We start from the raw sequence: 9399 nt of genomic DNA on the forward strand, positions 1-9399 counted from the left end.
ATAAGGGGGGGTGACTCATAGTGGGGGAGGGAGGGAGAGCATGGGAGGATTAGATTAATTCTAGATAGGGAAGAGGTTGGGAGGGAAAGGGAGAGGGAGAGGGAAGGGGATTAGCAAGAATGGTAGAATGTGATGGTCATCATTATACAAAGTACATGTATGAAGACTTGAATTGGGTGTCAACATACCTTATATACAAACAGATATAAAAAATTATGGTATATATGTGTATTAAGAATTGTAATGCGGGCTGGGGATGTGGCTCAAGCGGTAGTGCCCTCGCCTGGCATGCGTGCAGCCCGGGTTCGATCCTCAGCACCACGTACAAACAAAGATGTTGTGTCAGCCGAAAACAAAAATAAATAAATAAATATTTTTTAAAAAAAGAACTGTAATGCAAAAAAATTACATGTATAATGGCATAAATTGGCGTGAACATACTTTATATACAGAAATACAAAATTGTGCTCTGTATCTGTAATAAGAATTGTAATGCATTCCACTGTTGTCATGTATTTAAAAAAATAACAATAAAATTAAAAAAAAAAATACCCAATAAATTTTGGGTCACTCTTACTCAAAGTTGAAAAAAAGAAAATGTAAAATACCATATGCAACAGATCATAAGTCATAAACTATTTAGGTTGAAATTTCATTAAATATATATATACCATACCTATATATGAAATAGTGGCTGTCAAAAATCAAAGAAGTTATAAGTATATTGAGAAAGCACACACAATGAATTGAAGACTCAATACAGTAAAGATAACAATTTTTTCAAAATGATATAGAAATTCAATGTAATCCTAATCAAAATTTCAGTAGGTGGCAGAGTGCTGAAGTGGTAGAACACTTGCCTTGCCTACACAAGGCCCTATTTTCCAACCACAAGCACCAAAAAGCAAACAAAACAGCAGAATTAATTTTAGAATTAGAAGTTAATTAAACATTTATGAGTTAAAAAGATTTAAACCAAAGGGATTTGAAAAATATCAAAAAAGCTAGAGGATTTCCCCTATCTAATTTCAACACTTACAATAAAGTCAGTATAATTAAGACAATATGGTACTGATGGAGAACAGATTTTTAAAACATACATTAAAAAATTCCAGAAACAGACCTAAACATAATATATGTGGCTAATATATGTTCAACAAATATGCCAGGGTCATACAATAGGAAAAAACAAATACTTTCAACAAATGGTGCTCAAACAATTGAATAGCTTGCAAAAAGAAAGAAAAAAGATACATAACTCACATAATATATAGAAATTAACGAAAAATAAAGACAGGGCTGGAGCTATAGCTCAGTTGGTAGAGTGTTTGCCTAGCATGTCTGAGACACTGGGTTTGATCCTCAATACCACATAAAAATAAAGGTATTGTGTCCATCTACTATAAAATTTTTTTAAATAAATAAATGACAGTTATATGTAAAACATAAAAAGTTTACACACTTGGGAGGCTAACATCAGAGAATTACTTCAACCCAGGAATTTGAGACCAGCCGGGGCAATAATGGGAAGCCTTGTTTCAAAAATAAAAACACAACAAAACAAAAAAGAGAAGAAGAGTCAACCGATTTTCCAGTGGCCAAAATTAGGACAATGTAAGTAATAAAACAATGTCTACTGGGATTATAATAAGTATAAAATAAACACAAACCCATAACAGATATAAATAGAATAAACAAATTAATGAAGAAAGGACAAACATTATTAATAGAATTTATATACATATATATGGCTTATACATATGCAAATAAATTTATTAATATAAATACTAACGCCCCTCCAGGAGGTAAGGTTTAATTATACTCCCCTTGAGTATGGGCTAAACTTAATGACTCACTTCCAAATAATAAACTATAGAGAGGAAAAAACAGCAACTCCAGTGGAGAAATCTAGCAGACATCACTTTAACCAAGTGATAAAGATTAACAGTACCAGCGATGTCATGTTGATATCATGTACCTTTCAATATGATACAATAAAATGGCCCATCACTTTTGTGGTACTCATCCCAAATAACCCTGATTTAATCATAAAAAAAATATTAGACAAACTAAAATTAAGGGACATTCTTTTTAAAAGTCTGATCAGAGGGATGTGAGAACACTCTGTACTTTAGTTGTACCTTTTCTCTGGATCCAAAATTATTTAAAAATATGATGCTTATTAAATAATTTATTATCCAGGCAAAACAGAAAGAGTTCAAAAGAATTTCCGTCATTTCTTCTTAAAGCAGATTAAATATTCAAACATCTGAAATACTGTTTCGCTTTTTTTTTCTTTCTTTTTTTGCAGGGAGGTGGTGCTGGGACCCGACCAGACCCTCTCCTCTCCTCAACTCTCCTCTCCTCTCTTCTCTCCTCTCCCTGCCTTTTTCTAGCACTGAGGTGTGAACACAATACAGTTTCTTCTTAAAGTTGCTTGAGCAAGAATCAGTTTCTTGCCTTTGTACAACAAATTTACATGATGATATCCTAAAACTCTGCACAAGAAAAGACAATAGAGTAACTGATGCTAGGTAAAGCGAAACTCTAAATATTTCAAAATGTGCCTTGGAATCTGGTAGATAATTTTGAAAGAACATGGGCTCATGATCTAGACCACCTATATAATAATCCATTTCCACCATTTATTTGCTATATGATCCTGGGAAAACAACATTATTTCTCCATGATTTATTATTTATTACATACCTCTTCAGAGTTCTTATAGTGAAAAATAAAATTTAATATACATACAAAATGCATGTTAGCATAAGCATATGAGTTTCTCACAGTAATATTGAGCTGAATATAATACTTGAGATAAATTAGCTGATGAGACTGATAATTACATAGAGAAGAGAACCTATTACTTTCAATAACTGTGTGCTACTAATAGTGAAGTCTGGTTTCATATTAGGTGTTTTTGGTTTCATATTAGTTCTTACTGCAGTTACCTTTGAATCAAACTTGTAAATTTTTTAAAGTAAAAACATTTGCTAACTTGTACCTATTTGAAATATGTTCCAGATTTAAGTTACATTCCTGTTAAACTTCGTTAGTCAACTCAAACACACTCATTTAGGTCCTATGTCTGTCACCTACTATATTTATATTACTCAATCTTTATTTTATTAATTTATTTTTTGTTAAGTTATGATATCATAAAATGCAATCATTTAAAGTCAGCAGACTGATGGATACTGACAAACTCTCAGTGAAAACCATTTTAATAAAATAAAAAGAAAAATTGAGAAAATCAAAATTTTGTATTATCACTCAAAAAGTTCCTCTAGAAAATATTTTCCAAAAAACCTTCATCAACTTCAGCATTAGTCTGATGAAATGTTCTATTTTTCAATAGGGAAAAAGGTCTTGGTTAAAACATGCTATTTCAGTCAGTTTTGCATCACTGTGACCAAAAGACCTGACAAGAACAACTTAGAGGAGGAAAACTTTATTTTGGCTTTTGATTTCAGAGGTTTAGTTCATGACTGGCTGACCCTATGAGGCAGAGCATCATGGTAGAAGGGCATGCAGAGAAAAGCTGTTCAATTCATGACAGCCAAGAAGCAGAGCTCCGCTTACCAGGGACAAAATGTAAACCCCCAAGGGATGCCCCCAGTGACCTACTTCCTCTAGCCACACCATACCTACCTATAGTTACCACCCAGTTAATCCACATCAGTATATTAATCCACTGATTGGGTTAGAGCTCTCTTTATCGCCATCTATCCTTGCTGGCAACCTAATGCTGTGTTCACAAAATCTGACTATTCCAATAACTCAAGAAAACAACAAAGAAAGCATGCAAGCATACAGAATTACTTTTTCAATAATCTGGAGATGGCTCTGCAACCTTAATGGTCCTTGGAAAGAGAGACAGCCACCGGAATTCTTTATTCTTGGAATTCTTTATTCTTATATAGTGAACACACATGGGGAAGTTCTATGGAAACTTCTATCCCAAAAAGGGCAAAGGTGTAGGATTACAAAGGAACAAGTGAGTGTATCTCAACCCCTCTGGCTGCCGCCTAGGCCTACTTTAGGGCCATGCCTTGTGAAAAGCCGGAGCCACAAGTCATGGCACTACTTCACCAGACTACAGTGATCTTTCAGATCCCAGTGATGCATCAGGACTTAAAGGTGCGTGCATTTGGAGTGACTCCCCACATCTTGTAACCTAATCATTTTACCTCTGAATATTCCTGCATTGTCTCACACATGAGCTTTGGGGGACACCTCTTATCTAAATTGTAACATATAACTATATATACTAACTTTGGCTCTACTCCTTCTATTCCACTCTATTCCAAAACAGTCTGTTTAGAACATCAGCAAGGTGTCTTGCACCTATTCTTCTCTCCTTCATTGAGACTATCAACTCAGAGAAAAAGGCTGAAGCAAAAGCACAACGCTAGAAAAAAAAAATCAGCTTTCTGGCCCTTTGAGTGCACAGATTGACTTGCTCATCTTGATAGGGTGAAAGCTGATCAAAAGAAACTGAATTTTACCTATGTATAAGCAAACTTGAGTGCACTATTCAAACTGCAAGACCCAAGTTTTCCATTTTGATTTATAAATCTGCTTTTTGCACTTTTTAAAATTATAGTTAGTATGTTGGTGGGTAAATTTAATCAATGTAACCCATCTTGGGTAAGGTGAAGTCCCCAAGGTAATGACTGGACTATTTTATTGTGTAGCCATATGGAAAATCATTGAATGATTCTGATTGAGGAAGTTAGCATAATGAACTTTGATTTTGCAGAATTTATTTTCATACTGCTAGAAACTTAAGCTTTTCTCGGAGTGGAATGATATAGGACTAGGGACATGATGAAGCTGCTGCTATTGTCCAGTGAAAAATAATGAGCATTTGAGCTATCCGAGTGATTATTAATGATGCTGGAGATGGGAGCACATTTGGTGCATATTTAGAGGACAGATTTGATAGTGACAGTGAAGTCTGAGATGAAACTAGATTCTCTGCTGTTGCTGGTGGGTGGGGTCTGCTGCAGACCTCTGTAGCCAAGAAAGCCTATTTTGGTGTTAGCAGCTAATCACAGCAGGGGATGCCTGCTCCAAGGGACATAGCTGGCAAAGCTGGATTCTTTTCCAATACTATTAAGTAGTGTGTTGAAGCTCTTAATTGCCAACTGGGTCCTCCAGTGTTGCAGCAGACCCAAGCAGCTCACTGCCAATTTCTTTCTGGGTTCTTGTCTCAAATTCAAACAAATTTACGGACAATAATGGAAGGCAAGAGTGAAAGGAGTAGGATTTAATTTAAGTGGGAATAAACAAGAACTTCTGCAAGCATAGAGAGAACCTGACAGCAGGTTACCACTTAAAAGTACTAGTCTAGGGGCTTATAGAGCTATTGGATAGGGGCATGGATCAAAATCTGTGCTAATCAAGTCTTAGAAAGGTATCAATGTTATTGGCCAAAATTTATGCTAAACATGCCTTGAAAAAGTACCAACAATGTTATTGGTCAGAATCTATGCTAAACAGGTCTTGGAAAAGTACTAATGCTGTTGGTCAAAATCTATGCTAAACAGGTCTTGGCAAAATACCAAAACTGTTAGCTACCCCTTGGGTCTGAACTTTCCTAACCTCCATTTGGTTCTGCCCCACTTTTTTTTTTTTTGCCTCCAGGACAAAGATTCAATCAGATTTTCTTTTAAAATTTTTTGGTAGCCAACTTTAGAATTTTCACAACATTCCAATCACTTTCTTCATTGCTATTAATAAAGGCATTTTAATTCAGTAAAATGACACAATCTGAATAACTTCATTGGTATGTTAGATAAATGCTTTAATTTCATGTTAACTTTGCTAAGTTTAACTCTTGGAAAAACAAATAATTTGTGCATTTCAAATAAACCTTTTGAATAACAGGAGATTATACTGGAAAATAGGAAAATCACATTACATTCCTACCTACACTTTTGAATAACCACAAAAAGACTTGTTTCAGTTAAATAAAGAGACTGCTTTCATTAAATGCAAAATGGTTCAAACAGGAAAGCCTTTTGTAGAATGATTTTCTGCATGCTTTCTTTTCAGGGAATGAACAGTTTTTCTTTTCCCTATCTTTTCAAAATTGGTCTAGGGGCTGGGGTTGTGGCTCAGCGGTAGAGCACTCGCCTAGCATGTGTGAGGCCCTGGGTTCAATCCTCAGCACCACATAAAAAAATAGATAGGGTTTTGTGTCCAACTACAACTAAAAAAAAAATAAATATATATATTAAAAAATTGGTCTATACTGACACAATTAGATGTACTTATTTTGGTGAGTTTTGATTTTTCTGGCAATTTTGACATTGTAACACAAGTATTCAGGTAAATAAGAAAATAGCATTTTAATAAACTTTTTTGCTTTTGTTTTTGTTTTGTTTTGTTGGTACCAGGCATTGAACCAAGGAGTGATTTACCATTGAGCTATAGCCTAGCACTTTTTTTTTAATGATACAATGTATTTATTTATTTTATTTTATTATTTATTTATTTATTCCAATTTGTTATAAATGATGGCAGAGTGCAAATCATTTCATATTACACATATAGAGCAAAATTTTTCAAGTCACTAATTATGCACAAAGTATTTTCACACCATTCATGTCTTCATACATGTACTTAGGGTAATGATGCCTAAATCATTCCACCATCATTCCTACCCCCTTGTCCCCTCCTTTCCCTTCCCTCCCATTTGCCCTATCTAAAGTTCCCCAGCCCTTTTTTAAATTTTTGAGACACAGTCTCACTAAATTGCTTAGGGTCTCACTAAGTTGCTGAGGTTGGCTTTGAACTCGCAATCCTCCTGCCTCAGCCTCCCAAACCACTGGGATTTCAGGGGTGTGTCACTATGCCTGACCATTTTTCCAAGCTTGAGAACTATAAACCTACTGATCAATAGGTTCATCATACTAACTCTCTAAATCAAATCCCAAACACAAAAATACATGGAGCAGGGCTGGGGCTGTGGCTCAGTGGCAGAGCACCTGCCACACACATGTGAGGCACTGGGTTCGATCCTCAGCACCACATAAAAATAAATAAACAAAATAAAGATATTGCATTCATCTATAACTAAAAAAATATTTTAAAAAATACATGGAGCAAATTGGCCAAGACACATCATAATCAAATTACTTAGATAAAAAGAGAAGAATCTGAAGAACAGCTAGAAATAAAAGATCCAGAATATCTATTACATACAGAGCAACAAAGATAACAGTGACCAGTGAATTCTCATTATAAACAAGGCAAGTCATAAGACAGTGGAACATCGTCAAAATAAATACTGAAATAAAAATTATCAATTAACATTTATACCCCCAAAAAAACTCTCAAAAAAAAAAAAAAAAACCTGAGTATTTCTAAACATGAGATATTATTTTTAGACATAAAAATAGAGTACTGACACATCCTACAGCATAGACAATCCTTAAAAACATAATACTAAGTGAAAGAAGCCAGACATAAAAGCTTATTGGATGATACCATTTATACGAAATGCCCAGAACGGGCAAAATCCAAAGGGACAGAAAGTAGATTGGTGGTTGCCAGAGTTTTAGGAGAGGGGGAACTGGAGAATGACTGCTATCAGGTATAGGGTTTCTTCTGGTTTGACTGAAATGTTTTAAATACTGGTGATGATTGCACAACTCTAGAAATACATGAAAAACTATTACATTTTACATTTTTAAAGGATGAGATGGCATGTGAGTTACATCTCAAAAAAGGAATTAAGAAAGAAAAAAATGATAAGTCTTTGGTCCAGACAATGATGTAAACTCATTTCTCTTTCCTCTTCTCCACTAAGTATAAACCTGTAAATAACCTAGGAGGTGACAAGAGGAGGACTCTGAAAGGTGATTAAGATGAAAGTGAACTAGTTTAGAACCACAGGAATGAAGCGACAACACAGTGGTAGTTTTCTTGTTTGTTTCTTTGTTTGGGGGATTTTTTGGGGGGGGAGGAGGGCTGTATTAGGGATTAAGCCAGGGTGCTTTACCAATGAGCTGCATCCCCAGGATCCTTTTTATTTTTTATACTCACATACTATGGAGGCTGGCCTCAAACTTGTGATCTTACTGCTTTAGCCTCCAAATTGCTGGGATTACAAGCATACACCACTGCATTTGTATGTGTGTATGTGTGGTTTCAGCGCTGGGGATCGAATTCAGGGCCTTGTGCATTCTAGGCAAATGTTCTACCACTGAGCTATATCCCCAGCCCAAACATTTATGTAGCTTGTTAGGGTTTGTTTTTGAGTGGTACTCCAGATTAAACCAATGGCTTTGCACATGCTAAGCAATCACTGAACTACACCCCCAGCCTTAAGTGATAAGACATCCTATGTCTCTCTATCCAACAAAAAAGACAACCAGGCCTGGTGTCTCCCAATCCCCAAGCTAGCAGAAGGCAGCAGCCCAGGTAGGTTGTTTCCTGTCCCAAAATAGAAGTTCTATTGATAATATAAGGCAAGCCCAACCATGGCCAAGGAGGCAGATGGAGAGCCACACTAAAATAAGCAATCAGGGAATGAATTTTCCTTCCCCACTGGACCTAAGACTCCCTTTCCAGAGAGTCAGCAGTGTGACCAGTGAGTCCTATCACATTCAGTGGCCAGGCTTGAAAAGCCTTTGTCCCCACAGGCCTAAGATCTTCCTATCCAAGAGATATCAGAGTATCTGATCAACATCAGCAAAAGGAATCCCACTGTATCAAGTAACCCAGCCAGATTCTTTGTTCCTATGGGCCTGAGAATTCCCTTGCCAACACAGAGATACTGGGTTGGGGCGAGGGAGGGGGACATCACAAGATAGACTCCATCACAGCATGCAGCCCAGGGAGCCTCTTTGTCCTCATGGGTCAGAATCTCCCATATACTTCCCAACACACCAGGGCAGTGGCATAGCACCAGAAATGGTGACTATGCCACAAAAAGCAGTCTGGTCCAGTGAAATCTCCTTGTTTCTGTGGGCCTGAAATTACCCTCTTCAAGACATGGGACAGCCCAACTTGGGAAACACCTTCTGCCAACTTAGCACCAGCTAAGTTGTACCAAATAAGTTAAGAGGAGCAAAATAAGTACCAAATAAGTCAAGGTACCAAATAGGTCAAGAGGACCAAAATAACAATGCAAAGGCTCTGAAAATCAAAACTGCTAACGGAAAAATGTCCACAAAATTAGCATGGACTGTGTTCTAAATCTAAACACAATGACTAACATAATAGCCAAAACGTCAAGAATGTTATATAATACAAATAATCAGGAAAATCACAACTTAAATGACAAAAGAAAAATCAACTGATGCCAAAATAGACATGAATCAGATAGGGGAATTATCTGAAAGGGATTTTAAAGCATCTGTTAAAAATGTATCAACAATCAAT

This window comes from Marmota marmota, unplaced genomic scaffold (assembly GCF_001458135.2).
Source record: "Marmota marmota marmota unplaced genomic scaffold, marMar, whole genome shotgun sequence".
In the NCBI taxonomy this organism is placed as follows: Eukaryota; Metazoa; Chordata; class Mammalia; order Rodentia; family Sciuridae; genus Marmota; species Marmota marmota.